Source organism: Sorex fumeus, unplaced genomic scaffold (assembly GCF_029834395.1).
Source record: "Sorex fumeus unplaced genomic scaffold, SorFum_2.1 ptg000064l, whole genome shotgun sequence".
In the NCBI taxonomy this organism is placed as follows: Eukaryota; Metazoa; Chordata; class Mammalia; order Eulipotyphla; family Soricidae; genus Sorex; species Sorex fumeus.
Window position 1 is genome coordinate 4,503,261 of NW_026606121.1, and position 17,339 is coordinate 4,520,599.

At 60.7% G+C, this 17,339-nt stretch overlaps 1 protein-coding gene across 1 annotated transcript in view; it reads left to right on the plus strand.

The window, feature by feature from the left end:
* Positions 1-412: 412 nt before the first annotated feature.
* CARD11 (caspase recruitment domain family member 11) overlaps positions 413-17,339 on the plus strand; it is a 44,429-nt gene continuing 27,502 nt past the window's right edge. Inside the window, exon 1 of the mRNA XM_056128468.1 lies at positions 413-490. The gene's annotated coding sequence lies outside the window, so the exon portion shown is untranslated. The remainder of the gene's footprint in view (positions 491-17,339) is intronic.

Here is a 17,339-nt window from a genome sequence, read left to right on the forward strand (position 1 = left end):
AGGAAGCTTCCAGATTTGTGGGAAGGTCACCAGATGTCACCTCTGCTAGGCGCTGGTGGGACCTGGGGGCTCTTCAGTCTGGGAGCACCTCTGAGAAGGCCGGGCTGTCCCCGTGTTCACAAAAGGTGTCCACCTGGGCGGGTGGGCACGGGCCCACGGGGTACCCACAGGCACCTTTCCCATTCAGGGTCCACAGCGCCCCCACCTGGGCCCACGCCCCTCCCCTCCCCCTTATCTTTTTCTGAACTTTTGCATTTTTGAGTCTCATTTCCTGTCAGGTTTTGCATTTCCCTCCCCGCCCCTCCAAGCCAGGAGACATACTTTCTCTCCGTTCTTCTCTCCTTTGCCTCCTCTGGCTTTGACACCGGGCTGGGCCGCAGAAGCAGTCCCTACGGCCACACTGCCAGAGCCCCCTACTCTGCGGCACCTGGAGGGAGCCAGAGGCCTGCCTGGAGGAGGTGCCCTGGCCTGCAGACCATGAGCACCACAGGTAGGCTAGGACTAGGCTGGGGGTGGGGAGGCCTCTGGGGCCACACTCCGCAGGAAGCGCAGGGAGGACTAGCCGGAGCGGGGTAAGTGGGGACGCTGGGGGAGGAGACGCCCCTGTACCAGACTGAAGGGCCCCCGGCCACGGGCGGTTGGGGGACCAAGGGGAGCTGAGGGGACAGACCTGCTGACCCAGTGTAACTCCACCCCTCCCAGCCTGCTCCCCTCCCCGTGCTCCCCTCCCTCCTTGCTCTCTCACCCTTTCCGTCCCCCCACCCCTTCTCCTGCCTTTCTGCCCCCTCCCGGGCAACACCCACCCCGGGAGCAGACGGCTTTCAGGGGGCCTGGAGCCCCCCGACACCTGCTCCGGCAGAGGAGACAAGGCCCCTGGCCCAGGCACAGGAAGTCAGACCACAGCCGGGCTGACTCAGAGGCTCCGAGCTGGGGCGGGTGGGGGTAGGTGCACCCAGAGCACAGCACAGCCGGCTCACACACACCCTGTCGCACACACCCTGTCACACACACCCATCACACACAGCGTCACCTAACCACACACCCATCACACACACACACCCTGTCACAACACCCTGGCACATACACCTGTCACACACAGTCAGACGCACACAGCGTCGCCCCAACACACACCCATCACACAACACCCGTCACACAACACCCGTCACACAACACCTGTCACGCACACCCCGTCATACACACTCGTCACACACCCATCACACACACCCCTCACACCCATTCATCACACACCCATCACACAACCCTGTCACACATACCCTGTCACATATACTCTGTCACATACACCCTGTCAGACACACCCATTCACACACACTCATCACACACACCATCACACACTCGTCACACACACCCTGTCACACATAGTCAGACAGACACAGCGTCACCCCAACACACACACCGTCCCAGAAGCAAACCCTGCCACATACCCCGTCACTCATACAGTCACATGCACACCCTGTCACATTCCCCGTTACATGCTGCATCACACATGTAGTCTCACACAGCGCATTACACATACACGTACACACTCTTGTCACCCCATCGCACACACTCCTCTCACACCCCAGCCCCACACTCACACCCATCCACTGCCCAACATCTTTACCTTCTCACTGCAGGTGCTCCTCCCCTGCCTCCCCTTCCCCGCGCAGTCCCCAGACCCTTGTCACTCTGGCCCCCTGTAGCGTGGGGGAGTGTCCTGTGCTGGCCCCACACTTTACCGCTTGCTCCCCAACTGTCCTGGGTCCCCCCAGGGCTTGGCAGCGCACCCCCACTTGACCCCATTGCTCAGACCACAGCTGGGCTGCCCCGGAGACCTGAGGGCTAGGGGAGGTAGTCCCCGGGTGGGGGCAGTAGACGCCTGGTCAGGGAACCCTTCCAAGGCACCGTGGGACACAGCGACCGAAGGTCATGTGGCACCGTCTGAGGCCCGACGGTTCACACCCCAACTGAGGGAGGGTCGTGAGAAGGTTCCAGGCTGAGACTCTCCCCACATGCCTCTGCTTCTCCGTCCACGTCAGGCTCGGCCCCGAGGAAGGTGGTGGGGACAGTGGTGCTCGGCCGCTCGCAGCCTCTGTGCTAGGGCTCCTGGACGTTGTCCCAGTGGGAAGGGCAGGATTGGAGGCAGCGCAGAGTGGGGGGTGTGGGGCGAGAGGTAGCGGCCGGGAGGGGTCTCTGCCGATGTAGACCAGCCCGTGTCCAGGCCTCGGGCCCAGAGTCGGGTGGGCAGTGCCGGGGGCCAGCAGAGTCTGCCCTGCGCTGTGCCAGGCGGGGTAGGGGGCAGAGCCCCGGGCCTCACCTGCCCTCTCTTGCCCATCACTGTCCCGGGGAAAGGGGTTCCCGAGCAGACATGGGAAGCTAAGGCAGTTTTATCTGGGAGTGTGTGTGACAGGACAGAGCAGCACTTTCGGGAGAGAACCAGGTGCTCTGGCCGGTGGTGAGATCCCCGTCCCCACTGAGGATGTCCCCAGGTCTGCAGAGTTGGCGTAGGGTTCCCCCCAAAAAAAACTGCCTCCGTGGGACTGTGGAGGTGAATCGGTCGCCCGGGTGCTGTCCACGTTCCCATCCCGCCCTGAGCCTCTCCGGAGATCCTGTCCCCTGGCGCCATGCACAGGGGTCAGTGAATCCAGGATCTAAGTGGATGCTCTCCGGGGGGCCGCCTGCACACTCCCACTGGCCCCGCTATAGCTTTCCCGTGGGCCACGCTGACCTGGCACCCGGGCCGGAGGAGCAGCTGGTTCAGACCCGGTGGGGGTGTCCTTTTGAGGTAAAGATTGGCTGAGACGGGCAGAGGGAAGGAGGGAGGGCAGCGGCCTCCAGGGTGTCTCCCCGCAGATCTCGCCCTAGCTGGGGCGCTCTGGGCTCGACTGCCCGTGTCTGTGTGGCTGTGAAACTGGAAGTGCATGTGGGGGGGGGGGTTTGCGGGCATTAGCCACCCTGCACCAGCCAAACCAGCGCCCCCCACACTGAGCCCAGCCGTGCGGCCTCAGGAGCCACGCGGGAGGTGGAGGCCAGGGTGGGGTTCAGGGGCGCTTGGCCCTTCCGCTCCCCCCCCACAGCTTCCTGGGAGCTCCTGATGCTACTCTTGGCTCCCAGGGGAACTCTCCCAGTGTAGACGGCGGGAGTAGGCAGCGTGCCCCAGTTCCGGCTGATTTCTGGGGTGCAGGGATGCGGCCGCGCCTATTTTTATAGGTTGATATGCAAAGTCCCGCCAGAACCTCGGGTCTCCTCTCCCCCGCCCCTTCACCTTGAGCGTTGTTGATGCCCCGTGCTGGCTGCCAGAGGCCCGGGCAGAGGCGGTGACGTTGGCCTTCTGGGTGCATTCACTCCTGGGGCCCGCGGGAGACATCTGTCGCCGTATTATTTGGCTTAAGCCAAGCTTTGGGGCTATTTCCTCCTGCGGGGGTCTGTTCTGGGCGGGCTCCGGGCTGGGGATCTCATCCATTAGCGCGCGTCTGGCTATAATGCGTCTCTCCCGAGTCCCAGCCGCTGTCGTGAACGCTGCTTCGTGCACGAGGGGAAATGAGAAGCATTCAGACTCTCCTAAGATAGGAGAAAGCTGGAGGCTCGTTTCTCTGTTTTGCTGGTTTGAATCTTTTTTCCGCATTTCTATTTTGCTGTTGGCAGCAGGGAAAAAAAAGAGCTTGAATTTCCTATAGCCCCGGGATTTTGCTCGGTCTCAGACTCTGAGGCCGAGGGCGGGGCGGCGGTCTGAGTGAGTGATGGGTCTGGGTCAGCACCCACATCCCCCTCCCCCGCCCGTCCCCAGCGAGGGCCCCTTCCCAGGCGTGTCCAGCTCCACGAACTGTGGGGTCCTCCTCACGCGCGTCCTGCTTGGCGCTGTCCCACGTCCTGGTGAGGCTGCAAACCACCAGGCTCTCCCAGGATAGAGGACGAGGGTCCCGGGAAGTGACCGCAGCAGCTGACTGGGTTACAGCCCCCAGGGGCTCCGGGAGGGATTCCTGAGCGCAGAGCCAGGAGTGACCCATGAGCATCATGCCCCCAAAACAACAAGCTGCATGCCCCTGCCTGTCCCCCCCGCGTGCCCCCATGAGTGCGCCCCCCCCGTGTGCCGCCCCCTACCATGAGCCCGTGTGCGTGCTCCTCACATACATCACCCCCACGTGTGCATGAACCTGTGTGTGCCCCCCTGTGCGTGCCTCTGTATGCTGGGGTCCCTGTTATTCCCCTGTGTGTACCCCATGTGTGCCCCTGTGTGTACCCCCATGTATGTACCCCATGTATGTGTGTCATGCACGTGCCCCATGTGTACCCCATGTGTGTGCCCCATGTGTATGCCCCTGTGTGTGCCCCTGTGTATACCCCATGTGTGTGCCCCATGTGTGTGTGCCTGTGTGCGTGCCCCACTATGTTTGCGCCCCCACTCATGGCCATGGCCCCCACGCCAGCCCTTCTCCCTCCTCCCCTCCCAGCCCGCGCCGGTTCCTTCTAGAACGCCTTGACTTGTGGTCCTCAGGGTCCCTGCGATCCCTCTGGAACAGACCCTGCCCCTGAGCGGCAGCTTCTGTCCCGACTCAGGGGAAATGAAATGCCCCCACCAGGACCCCAGAAGCCTCCCCGTCTCCATGGCCCCAAAAGGGGTGAGGGTGGGTCCCCAGCTGTGCAGCGTGGGCAGAGGAGTGGGAGCAGCAAGGCGCTTGGGCACCACTTTGTCTGCACCGGAGGGGCGGGCGGGAGACAGGCTGCTTCCTCTGGCGGAAGGTGACAGGCCCCAAATGCTGTTTCTATTGTTATAAATCGCGGTGCCCGAGGCCAGCCAGGTACTGATCGATGATCGAGTTTGGGGGGAATGAAGGAGCAGGAGGGAGGCCTGCCTGGCCCCCGGCCCCCACCGTACACCAGGACTGCAACCCACAGACAGGGAAGGGGGGCAGGTGTGCAGGGTGTGGGGAGGGCACACGGGGGCTGCTTCCTGCCCCATCCCTGCCAGACACCGGCAGGCCTTCCCACTGACCACATCCCGAGAGACCCTAATCTGGTTCGGAATTTTTTTTTTCAAGTTGAACTTTTTATCCTTTTTCTAAACTATTATCATTTTGTTTTGGAGATGCTCAGGCCTTACTCCTGGATCTGTCATCAGGAGTGGTAGCAGGGACAGATCAGGGCGGGCTTGGTGGTCGCTGAGGGACAGCCCCAGCTCCTGTGACCATTCTGCCCCTGCCCCAGTCCGGGTGGGGCCGCAGGCTGCCACTGACACAGGCTGGACTTGGACTTAACCAAGTAGCTGGAGGTCACGTTGCTCTTGGCATTTGGTTGGATTGTTTTATGGGTTATTTTGGGGGAGGGGGCACACATGGAGGTGCTTAGCACGTGTTCAGGGATCACTCATTCCTGAAGGTGCTCAGGGACCATATGAAATGCCCGGGCCCCAGATCAGCCGCATACAAAGCAAGTGCCCTCCCCGCTGTACTGTCACTCCAGCCCCTCCCCCTTGCTTCATTTTATTTAATTTTACTTTTATTTGCAATATTCCTTTTTGGGGCTGGAGCGATAGCACAGTGGGTAGGGCATTTTCCTTGCACATGGCTGACTCGGTGGACCAGGGTTTGATTCCTCCGCCCTTCTCGGAGAGCCCAGCAAGCTACCAAGAGTATCTCACCCGCACGACAAAGCCTGGCAAGCTACCCGTGACGCATTCCATATGCCAAACACAGTAACAACAAAGTCTCACGATGGAGACGTTACTGAGCCCACTGAGCAAATCAACGAAGAACGAACGGGAAGACAGTGCTACAGTGCTACATTCTTTTTTTAATTTTTAAATTGAATCACAGTGAGATACATAATTACAAGGTTATCCATGATTGGATTTCAGCCATGCAATGTTCCAACACCCACCCCTTCACCAGGGTACATTTCTCACCACCAGTGTCCCCAGCTTCCCTCCCACTTCCTCTGTGACGGGCACCTCTCCCCTCTCTCACCCTTTTTCTCCCTCCCTCTCTTCCTCTCTCTCTCTCCCTCTCTCTTTCTCCCTCCCTCTCTCCCCCTCTCCCTCCCCCTCTCTTTTTCTCCCTCCCTCCCTCCCCCTCTCTCTCTGTCTCTGTCTCTCTCCTTTGGGGCATGATACTTTCTTTTGTTTCACTTTAAAGTCCATCGGTCCAGCTGCTGGCTCTCCTTGAGAAGGGGCCGAGGAGGGGTCTGGTTCTCTCCCGGCATTGGGGCAGTGTCACCCCTTGTTGGCCCTCCACTGAGTCTGCGCTGGCGGCCTCCGCACACCTGGGGTGATGGTGTTGTTTGTGTGTGCGCCGCTGCTGCTGGGCGCGTTGCGTCGTGGCAGGTCTGGCTTCCGAGAGATCCGAACTGACCTCAGAGTTAGCCCCTGGCTGAGCTCTCACGCATCTGGCCGCTGATGGGCTCGTGCTGGTTCCTTAAAACAACGAATAACATTTAGGACCTGTGGTGGTCGCAGTGGGCACCGGGTGGCCTGGTGTCCTGCCGCAGTGTGTGTGGGGGGGGGGGGGGGGGGCGGGGGGGGGCACTGGGAGTCAATCTAGAAAACTTTTATTAACGAAATAAGCTTTTTTTGAGGGGGCACATTCAGCTTACTCAGGGTTTACTCCTGCTCTGTGCTCAGGTGGGAATTGGGGACCATCTGGGTGCCAAGGATCGAGCTCACCTGTGTGCTATCTCTTCAGCCCCAGATAATCGCCTTTAAAATTCCATTTTCTGGGGTTCGATTCCCAACATCCCATATGGTCCCCCAAGCACCTCCAGGAGTAATTCCTGAGTGCAGAGCCAGGAGTAACCCCTGAGCATTGCTGGGTGTGACCCAAAAAGCAAAAATAAATAAATAAATAAATAAAATTCCAGCCTCTGGGGCTGGAGTGATAGCACAGCGGGTAGGGCATTTGCCTTGCTCGTTGCTGACCCGGGTTCGATTCCCAGCATCCCATATGGTCCCCCAAGCACCTCCAGGAGTAATTTCTGAGCGCAGAGCCAGGAGTAACCTCTGAGCATCACTGGGTGTGACCCAAAAAAAGTAAAATTCCATCCTTTGGTGCATGCTGGGAGGCGTCTCCTTTTGTCAGGGTCTTGGATGGGGTCATCCCGACCATGCTGTTCACTCGTGGCTCTCTGTGGTGTTCTAGTCCTGCTCAGGGCCTCCAGTGTCACCAGGAGGCAACTCCCTCTCTCGCACTCTTTGACTTCTCGAACTTTCGTCAGCAAACACGGCATGTTGTGTCTACGTTCTGTGTGGCCTGGAGCCCTCCGGGCAGCTGTTCTGTGGTGATTCAAGCTCCCCTGTGTGGCTTGGACAGAATGTTCCCTCGTGGACGGGGGCAGCCCTAAGTTCCATGAGCACCGACTCAGGAGTTGGTTTAAACCTTCTTGTCCCCAAGGGTCTCCGGCTGTCTCTGGGGCTGTGTCTATGCCCATTTCTTGCTACTTCAAAGCCCGTAGGGGGGCGCGTGGACACTCAAGGTCATGGGAGGTCGCTTGGTGACATCAGCATTGTCTTTCCCGTCTTAGTGATCTCTCTGCACCCAAATCGAAGTTGTCATTAACCCCTTTGCATTTGCAGGATCTTATGAAACACAATTTCAGCAGCGTCCAATTTTATGGTGTCCATGGACAAAGTCACTGTCCCCACTGTCCCTGTTGTCTTTCTCACTGTCCCTCTCACTCACCACCGCGTCCCTCACCTCTCCTCCACCACTGCTGGCCCTCTGAGTTTTGTAATGCCAGTTGTTGTTCAATACTGTCCATTCCTGGACAGGAGCCATAGCACAGCGGGGAGGGCGCTGGCCTTGCACATGGGCGACCCGGGTTCCACCCCCGGCATCCCAGAGGGTCCCCCAACCCCACCAGGAGTGATTCCTGAGTGCAGAGCCAGGGGTAACCCTTGAGCACAGCTGGATGGAACCCCAAACCAAAATAAGTCAATAAATAGATCCCGCCCGTGCACACAGCTCCCCTCTCCCATGCTCCAAATCCTGCTTCCGGAGGGGCCGAGTCCTCTAGGGTTGAGCAAGTTTCCTTTGTTCTATTATTTCCTTTTCCTGTGAAGAGTCATCATTTGTGTTTGTTTGTTTGTTTGTTTGTTTGTTTTCTCTTCGGGAAGCGTGGCACCTTGCCGTGTTGGTGGCCACACATCCACATTTGCTGTGCAGTGCCCAGATCACACCCAGCCAACACCCACCCAGCGCCCTCACGGCTGTTGTCTCAGGGAGCATCTCCTCCCTCTGGGAAGGCACCGTGAAGGCTCTGGACCCCGCAGGAGCCTCTGGCTGACGCTTTCACTACGTGGCTCTTCACTCCCTCTGCCCCGGCTCGTGGCAAGGGTGTGTGTGTGTGCCACCACGCTAAGTGACCAGGCGTGTCCACATCTGTCCTGTGCTCCTGGTCACAGGTCTGGCTTCAGCCCATCTGCCTGCCCTATCAGAGTCACGATTCGCACAGAATCAAGTCCTCCCTGAGCGAGGCCACATCCTGACCCTCCTCAGATGCTAGACACCTAGAGGCTTGAGCCTGGAGGGGCACAGGCCCACCCAGCAGCTCCAGCCCCAAGACTTCCACCCGCAGGGGGTGGGAGGGTAGGGGGGGGGACACGCTGTGGGAGGTTCCGCGTCTCCTCAGCTGGGCCGTGTCCCGGGCACCAAGCGTTCCCCCTCCCACAGTTCACATGATTTTCCAGGTACCCACGTTATATTTTACGGAGTCACATTGAACTTTCAATTCACCAAAAGTCTTTTTTTTTTCTTTCTTCTTCTATTTTCTCCCCCTTTGGCCTGGCTTTGCCCTGCCAGGTCACCTCTGTCCTGTCGTTGTACCTTTTTAAGGCAAAATACTGCATTTTACATTTCTTTCCGCTGAACTCCATCTTGGGCCCTGTGTTCTTGGCCTGTCAAATCTCTGCATACTGATGAGCGCATTCATCACCCCGACTGACTGCCAACCCGCCACCGCCAGCTGCTCCGCTCCCAGGAAATTCCACCCCCCTCAAGCCGGAAACCTGTTAGGCAAGCAGGGCCCAGAGGGACCCCAGGCCCCCCTAATGCCGTGTGTGTGTCTGTAGGGACCGACTCTTTCCCGGTGTTCCTTTGGGGAACGCTCTCCCGTGATTTGCCAGCCGGTGACCGCGGGCCCCCACGTCCCGGCGTCTGTCGTCAAGGGTCCCGGCAGTGGGTCAGCAGCTCAGGCCCGGAGATACCACTGGCCAGTCCAACAGGCAGGCATGTCCAGTGTCGCTGTGTCCTGCTTCGGACCTCTCTGGGACCAGTGCTGTCATCACGATGTTGACAAAGCGGCAGGGCTAGGCAGATTCATCCCAGGAGCGGCCGGTCTGTCTGCATATAGAGTCCATGCTGGGCACACACAGAGCTGGAGGACACGAGTGTCCACAACCAGAGCAGAGGAGACTGGCAGGGGAGAGGCCAGGCAGCGCCAGGCCCAGCCGCTCTTGTCCTGCCCCGCACAGTGCAGCCGGCCCTGAGGTGCAGCCCTACCCGGCCCCTCCAGCACTCAAGGTCACAGTGTCCTTGGCTCCGGAGACACCCCCCCCTGCCCTCCTTGTCTATCTCTATCCGAACCTGCGCTCACAGAGTGGCCTTGTCCATCCCACTGTCTTCGAGGAGGCCGTACAGCCTCCTTCCACTAAAACCCCAGCTGTGCCCGCACTGTACAGGGTGGCCACTACGGGGTGGCCGCTGAAGCTGGACGGGAGGGTTAATAAACGGGGAGCTCACATCGTGGGGAGGAAGGACTGTCTCGTGCAGCTCAGTGAGGGGATGGGGCAGGGAGAGCCGGGATTTGCCAGACTGCCTGGGCACTTTCTTGGGTCGAGTAAACTGGTGGCAGGGATGGGTGGGGGGTGGGGCACTATGGCCCCATGCCCAGGCCAGCCCAAGGGCTGACATCTGCCTGCCTTTCCCCCGACCCAGTTCCCGCCACTCTCCCTGCGCCCACACCCACAGGGACAGAACATGTCTGGCCCCAAGCACTCCCTCCTCCACACGAGCCCCGAGGGTACTGTCTATGTGTCCATCTTGGGCCAGCCCCTGCAGGGGCGCACCCAGGAGCCCAGGGAGGGAGCCCGGCCCAGCGATGAGCTCGGGTCAGCAGGTGTCAGGCTTTGAAGGAAGTGACGCTTCCCACAGCCTGTTAGCCCTAAGCACCACACTAAGAACGTCAAGTTGGCACTACCAGGAGTGCAGGACGCAGCACCTGCTCGCATCTGCTGGCTAGTCGGGTGGTCTAGTCCCCGTCACCATGCAGGCCCAAAGCCTCTGAGTGATGCCCAGCGCACAGCCCTGAACTCGGGGAGGGAATCGATTCCCTTTCTCTCCTCCTGGATCTCTGGCCACAGATGCGTTGGACGCCTATTACTCTCCCGTGGCCCCGTCTCTGTCCACCAAGGGCCAAGCCCCTGTGCTGGGATCACTCCTGCCGCCACATGTCTGAACTCCCCGTGTCCACTGGCCCGCAGCAGCCCAGCAGAGGTTAAAGTACAGCCCACGTGTGGCCTGCGGCCCGAGTCGCGTCGGCTCTCGTGCCTGTTCCCTGTGCCTGACCCCAACTTCCTGCTACACCCGGGCTCTGAGGAGTCGGGCAGCTGAGCGCGCCCTGCACCGAGGGCTCTGATCTCTGGGCCATGGTGCTGGCTCCGACATGTCCCCACTGCCTGCCCGCAAGCTCCCTGCGTGGGCAGCCACATGGGCACCCGAGCTATGGCGCCGGCCTCGTGGGGGACGCGTGTGTTGGTTCTTCAGCTTCTTTCCGCAGTGGCCCCGACGACTCTCCCCTTCTTTTTTTTTATTTTTTGGCTTTTTGGGTCACACCCGGAGATGCACGGGGGTTACTCCTGGTTCTGCACTCAGATATTACTCCCGGCGGTGCTCAGGGGACCATATGGGATGCTGGGAATCGAACCGGGGTCAGCCGCATGCAAGGCAAACGCCCTACCCGCTGTGCTATCACTCCAGCCCCCAACTCTTCCCTTTTCCCCGGCAGGCCCTGAGCACCTCTGGGTGCTACTCGATTAGCCCTCCTTCTGGAGATGCTCCTGCGACTGTGCTCCCCGACTCCGTCCAGCCTGCCCTACTGCGGTGGATACAGTGCTCTGGGCACTCTGCCCTCTGGAGTGTGTCCCACCCAAGCTGCCCACCTCTGCTCAGGGCATCTTTGCACGCCAAGGCCAGCGGGTTTCCCCCGCGTGCCTTGTCTGCTCTAAACCCCCGACGCCCCGCCAGAGGGAGGACGGGGAGGGGTGGAGGCCGGCCACCCACAGGATCTTCAGGCTGGGAGGTCTGTGGCCACGTGGGTCAGACCCCTGCGCAGCTCTGCCTTGGCACGGTGCTGCCTCCTGCCGGCTGGCAAGGTGCTTCCTCCACTCAGGGCAGACGCTCGCGTCCCTCTCGGAGCTGGGGACAGCTCAGGGCGCTGACCGGAGTGCAGGTTCGGGGGGAGCAATCTCCCCTCGTGTGGGGGGAGCTGGAGCTAGGCCCGGTTTCCTGGGCCTTTGGCAGCAGGGGTGGGGCGGGGAGAGGCAGCCGGGCGGGTTCCCCTGTGAGACCCCGTACAGCCCCGCGGCACCTTCGTTAGCAGCAAACTGCTAATCACATTTCATATTTATGATCAGAAAATAAAATCATCAGCCCCCTTCTGAAACAGACTTTATGAGTTTGGGCTCCGGCAGCTGAGTCAGCAACCCGGGCGCGAGCCAAGGTCCCCGAGCGGAGATAAACGAAAGGCAGGAAGGCCGGCGCCGCAGGCAGGGCTGGGGCAGTGGCCGGGTCACTGGGAGCCCCTGAACACGCGTGGATGCTGCTTCCCGGGGGTCTCTGCCGCTCTGCCCACGCCAGAACACGCTACCTGGTGACCTGCCCCAGCGATCCCAGAGGGTCTATGCGGGCACGGAGATCCATCGTGCAGCAAATCTGTGGATTCGACTGGGTACGGCCGAGAGCAAGCCAGTCACGTGCAAAGATCCTGGAGAGGACGAGAAGGAGGGCCACCCCTTCCAGGGCGCCCCAAGACGGGGAGATTGAGCAGCACCTGGGGGATGGGGGTTTGGGCTTTTCGGGGGCTGCAGTCTGGTCTCTGCAAACTGAGCCCAGGTGCCCCTTGAGTGCAGGGGGCTGAGAGGACACCCAGGAGGGTCCGGATCCCTCTTCCTGCCAGCGGCTCGTCACTGTGCTCCACGCACCTCATGGTGACACCACCCAACCCCCTGCGTTCCCCTCTCCCCAGCCCCCCTCCCCTGGAAGGTCACCACCCTGCTCGAGCCTGAGAAAAGGGAAGTGTGCAAGCCCCCCCCCCCCCCCCAGCCTCGCTTAGGCCCTGCTAAAAATAGAGGGAGCTTCTGCTAGGGGTGTCCACAGCTTCCGGGAGAGGCGCTGCGCTCTCAGACACCGAGGCGGGGTCGGAAGAACTGCAGCCGGCCGGCAGGGCTGCAAGCACGTGAGTGGGTCCCCCGACCGTCCCTCTGGGCTGCACCCCTTCCTCCAGGCCTTGTCCCCTCTCCGATCTGGGGGATCTCGTGGACTTGCTCAGCTTCCAGGGACCCCGGAGCGGGCAGGGAGAGGCTGGCAGTGAAGCGTGTGGGTGCAGGTGTCCAGCTGCCCGGGCTGCTTCCCCACGAGGGTGCGGAGGGGGGTTGGGGGGCTGGTGTGTCCATAAGCTCGGCCCACGTCAGGGAGAGGGGCGTCTGACTGTTTGCAGGACCCTCTCCTGGGCCTCTTCCATCTAGTCAGGCCTGAGCTTGTATCTGCCCACAGGAAACAGGATGGGGGGCGGGGGGGCACAGCCTGGGCGGCAGAGAACCAGTTACCCTGGAGAAGCACATCCGTACCCCCAGATCCCAGGGAACACTCCAGGCAGTGCTTGGGACCCTCGAGGGCACAGGGATGGAACTTGGGTCAGAGTCACACGAGGCAAGTGCCTCCCTGCCTGCTGTTCCCCTGAGCCCTCCCCTAGGGTGCTCTTACGGGCCGGCCCATGGAGGGTGGGGGGGTCATGCTCTCTGTGGTCCAGCGGGGCCTGGTGCACATGCGAGCTGCTACCCCTAGGCACGAAGGCAGAGCTGGTCTCTGGTGTCTGACGCCTCCCCAGACCCCCGAGCTCGGGTCCGAGCCCTTCCCTGTTCCGAGCCAGCATGGACTTGGGCCCATGGGCGGTGTGAGTGGCTGTCTAGGCCTGCCCCTCCGGCACTGCCCACCTGATTCTACTTTTCTATCTGGGCCGTGGTCCTGGGGGCACCAACATCACCCGCTCGTCCCCTGCTGATTCCAGCGGCCCCCACGCCGACTGGCCCATCCCTGTCCTCCTCCCACTCATGCCAGCCTTGGCCTCAGCTAGATCAGCTCCAGCCTGTGCCCTGAAGGGCCCGTCCAGCCCACAGAGGGCTGCTGCCCCCAGGGGCGGCCTGGGAGGGCTAGGGCTGAGTCCCCCTGCGTGTAAAAGGGGAGGGGCATTCAGCTGCGTCTGTGATGTTTTGTCTGATTTGTCCTTTGCTGGTGGCGGTGAAGTTCACACACATACCACCCCCTGAGTTCCCCTGGCTTTTGTTGGTTGGGGCCACACCAGCAGTGCTCAGGGCTGGCTCCTGGCTCTGTGCTCGGGAATCACTCTGGTGTGGCTCCAGGGACCATCTGGGCTGCCAGGGATCAAACCAGCTTTGGCGCGTCCAAGGCCAGAACCGTCCCCTGTCCTCGCTGGCCCTGAGCTCACACTTCCAGGGGCCAGGACAAGTGTCTCTTGTGTGATCACTGTATCCTGGGCCTTCTGCAAGCTTCAGGACCCCCACACACTCCTGCCCATCCCCGGGGCCGACCAACTCTGGACACAGCTCTCCGTGGTCTGCTCACAGGCCCGGGCCCCATGGTGTCACTGTCACTCCACCCCTTTCGGTCGATGGGCCTCTGGGTGCCAGATCCTGGGGTCCCTGGCATGGAGATTGGGCATAGGAAGTGGGTCGGGACCTAGGCAGGGGGGCAGGGGAGGCCCAGCCATCTGTTGTGAGTCTGTGTTGTTCTGCCTCTGAACCTGCCCTGGACGTGTTCTCCATGGTACGGGGAGTCCCTCCACTCAGGCGGCAACCGTGAGCTGGGGGTCCTGGGCTGCAGCTCTGCTGGGGAACGGGAGTTGGCCTCTGTGAGCAGCCTGGGCAGGCAAGTTCCTGCCTGTGAGAGTGTGTGAGCATGTGTGCTTCTGTGTGTGTGTGTGTGTGTGTGTGTGTGCGTGCATGCGTGTGTATGTGAGCATGTGTGTATGAGTGTGAGAGTGTGTATGTGAGAGTGTGAGTGTGAGTATATGAGTGGCATGAGTGTGTGTGAAAGTGGGTGTGAGTGTGTGAGTGTGTGAATGTATGTGTGTGAGTGTGTGAAGTGTGTGCGTGAATGTGAGTATGTGAGGGTGTGAGTGTGAGTGTGTGAATGTGTGTGGTGAGAGTGAATGTGTAAGTCGGGGTGGGGGAACACACTCTGGGCCGCTGCCATTTCAGGGAGCGGCAGGATGGCTGTGCCTCTCGCCCACTGAAGGGCAGAAACACAAGACACGCCCCTCAGTAGCTGGACACGGCGGCCACCAGGCAGAGGGTCCGTCTCCCGCCTTGTGGGGAGGGGGGAGCGCCAGTACTGGGCTGAGGTTGGCCTCTCCTGAATGAACGTTGGCTCCTACAGGCTCACTTGACAGCCCAGCAGTCTGCAGGGCGGAGAGGCAGGCACCATCAGGTTGCCCCAAGGTATCTGGGACTACACACCAAGTCATGGGGTTCAGTGAGAGGCTCAGACCCACCCCCACATGGGGCTCCATGTTCCCACCCCAGCCCCGCCGGCAGCTTCCAGTCTTGGATGAAGACTGGGGAATCAGCTTTCCATGTGTGTCATCAGAACAGAGTCCCTGCATCTTCCCTGGGCCACTGTGTGTGACGACACGTGTCTGATGGTGTGTCACCACCTGTGATGCGTGTCTGATGGTGGGTCACCCTATGTGACGCATGTCTGATAGTGGGTCACTCCATGTGACGCGTGTCTGATGGTGGGCCACTACGTGCGATGTGTGTCTGCTGGCATGTCACCACGCATGACACGTGTCTGGTGTGTCACCACATGTAAACACATGTCTGATGGTGTGTCACTGCATGTTAGCTGACGTGGCGTATCATACACGTATACTTACATATCACACATGTCACTGCACGGTGGATGCATCAGCTGCATCTCAGGTGGCATAGCACCCACTGGGTGGCATGTCGACCACATGTAACACTGTCACGTGCAATGTCAAGTCAGCTGCAATGGATTTCATGTCAGCTACACATCACCTGCTGTGTCACGCACACTGGATTGTGTGTCAGTTACATGTCACGTGTTATGTCACACGTGTTGGGCGGACACGTCAGTTGTGTGTCACACGGCATGTCACCCCTGAGATTCCTGAGTGTGTCAGGCCCCCCGTCCCCCAGCACAGTACACATGTGCACGTGTCCCCGCCGTGGTCAGGAGGAACCCATGGCATGTAGCATCCATGGGACAGTCAGGCTCTGCCGGCTTCTTTGAGGTGGGGGCTGGGATGCGGCACTCTGCCGTGAGAAGGACGCGGGAGGCCACCGGGAGCTGATGAACTGCGGAGAACGCAGAGGCGCGCAGCTTCCTCATATGCCCAACCACAGCTTCCTGCAGCCAAGGGGACCCGCACTCAGGTCTGGCGCGGGGACTGCCCAGGACCTCAGGGCTGTCAGTTGGCTCTGCTCACGGCTCCGGCATCCAGGCGGAGCAAATGCTCATAAAGAGCCCGTGTGATAAATTGATCTGCGTTTCAGAACAATTTAGACCTGTCAGTCCTAATTGTGCTTTTTCCAAAGGCCTGTCTGCAGAGAGCAATGAGTCTGGGGAGGAAGGCGTCAGCCCTGTAATGCGGCGAGGTGGGGGGGGTGGGGCGTCTCCTCGCTTTCGGATGGGCACCAGTCAGAAGCCACAGGACCTGTGCAGTGTGGCAGAGCCAGGGCAGGGGCGGGTCTGCAGGTCCAGAAAATTTGCCATCCTGGGCCAGAGAGCACTGTGGGTATGACATGCTCCTGACCTGGATTCCATTCCCCTAAGCCCCACCAGGAGTGAGCCCTGGGCACAGAGTGAGGAGTCATCCTTGAGCACAGAGCCGGGAGTCAGCCCTGAGCACAGAGCGAGGAGTCAGTCCTGAGTACAGAGCTGGAAGTCAGCCCTGAGCATAGAGCCAGGAGTCAGCCCTGAGCACAGAACTGGGGAGTCAGCCCTGAGACAGAACGAGGAGTCAGCCCTGAGCACAGAGCTGGGAGTCATCCCTGAGCACAGAGCCGGGAGTCAGCCCTGAGCACAGAGCCAGGAGTCAGCCCTGAGCACAGAACCGGGAGTCAGCCCTGAGCACAGAACTGGGGAGTCAACCCTGAGCACAGAGCCAGGAGTCAGCCCTGAGCACAGAACTGGGGAGTCAGCCCTGAGCACAGAGCAAGAAGTCAGTCCTGAGCACAGAACCGGGAGTCAGCCCTAAGCACAGAGCCAGGAGTCAGCCCTGAGCCCAGAACTGGGAGTCAGCCCTGAGCACAGAGCCAGGAGTCAGCCCTGAGCACAGAGCCAGGAGTCAGCCCTGAACACAGAGCTGGGAGTCAGCCCTGAGCATCACCAGGTGGGGCACAAAAACCTGAAAGAGCAGAAAGAAGGGAGGGAAGGAAAGGAAAGAAAAGAGAAATAAAATGTGCCTTCCTGCACTCCTGATACTATTGTCCTAGTGACCCGGCCCCTTCCCTAAAGACATCAAGTGTTGGGGAGGGCTGGGTTTTGGGGGGAGGAGTTTGGGCTGGAGGTGTTTTGCCCACACCTGGCAGTGCTCAGGGCTCACTCCTGGGGGCTCGAGAGACCCTATGGGGGATGGGGAGTGAATCCGGGTCAGCCGTGTGCAAAGCCTCAGCCCTGCCTTAGCCCTACAGCCCCCAGGATGGGACCTTCCAGGGTGTCCAAACCATCGGTGCCCAGGGAGGTGCCCAGGGTGGGCAGTGGCTGGGCTGCTCTGTGCAAGGGGCAGGTGGACAGTGGGAAGTCATGAGGGCGGGAGAGAGGAGCCATGGGACGCAGCACTAGGGACTGGACGGTGAGCTGCAGTGAATGGACAGGGAAGGGCGCTGCCCGGCCCCTGGAAGCCGAGGCCCTGTCCTGCCCTGGCCGTGGACTCCCTGGTGGGCTGCGCTTCACCTGCTCGTGGACACGGCACGCAGACTTGGCCCCTCCCTGCCCTGCATGGACCCCCTCTGGGCTGGCGTCTAGCTGAAAGGGGAGAGTAGCAAGAAAGCACGTCTGTCCGGGCAGCTACTCGGACCCGAGGCCAGATCC